This window comes from Mixophyes fleayi, chromosome 11 (assembly GCF_038048845.1).
Source record: "Mixophyes fleayi isolate aMixFle1 chromosome 11, aMixFle1.hap1, whole genome shotgun sequence".
Taxonomy (NCBI): domain Eukaryota; kingdom Metazoa; phylum Chordata; class Amphibia; order Anura; family Limnodynastidae; genus Mixophyes; species Mixophyes fleayi.
The window spans coordinates 28,175,072-28,176,129 of record NC_134412.1 but is presented as its reverse complement, the minus strand read 5'-3'; positions in this window follow the sequence as shown (position 1 = coordinate 28,176,129).

The following is a 1,058-nucleotide window of genomic DNA, read 5'->3' as shown; positions in this document are numbered from 1 at the left end:
TGTCTTCTCATGCAAGAATATTAATGTGGCTCATGTTCTTTTCAGTGCATTTGATTTATAGGTGAAAAAGAGATCTGGTACAGACTGTCCTTCATCAATAGTGCAAGATGCAGACTGGCTTTGACTCTCGCTCTGCTGCTTATGACTGCAGAGTTTATATTTGTAAAATGGATAAGCAATGAAATGTATGGAGCTGCTGTTACTGTATTATAAATAAGTGAGCAGCCCGTACTGTGCAGTCCTCTATAGTACTGTCTGTTGGAAATGTTACCCTTCTATCAAAGCATGAGGGCAGAATACTCTTACAAAGGTCAAAGCACAGACTTTCACAGTATTAGGGGTACTTTATTTCTTTTACAATAGGTACAAAGTAATTAGATATTTAGGTGCTTTTATACATGCCATCAGGCAACGCTTACAATTAGTCACGTGACAGCACTAATCAAATAACGATATAGTTTATGTATTCAGGTCACTTGGGAATTTGGGGCACAAAAAGAAAACAAAAAAGTATTGTTTTGAATTGACTTATGGATACTGTCAAGGCACTAAAGGGCAGCACAAAAATGTCTTCTAAAATTTGGTGTCCCTCTAACCCCATCTCATTGCTGTGACCACATTACATTGCTGTGGTCGGTCTGAGACACTCGCTTCACCATTTATTTATATAGTGGCACTAATTCCGCAGCGCTGTACAGAGAACTCGCTCACATCAGTCCCTGCCCAATTGGAGCTTACAGTCTAAACACACACACACACACACACGTCAATTTTGATAGCAGCCAATTAACCTACTATGTTTTTGGGGTGTGGGAGGAAACTGGAGCACCCGGAGGAAACCCACACAATCACGGGGAGAACATACAAACTCCACACAGCTAACACCATGGTCAGGAATTGAACTCATGACCCCAGTGCTATGAGACAGTGTGCTGCCCATACTGCTCAGTTTTTTTGGGTTTTTTTTAATTTAAGGAATTGAATTGGCTCCCGAGACACAGAAAGAAAGTGTAACAACCCCCTCCTGTGCATTCAGACTTCAAGATGTTTTACTCACT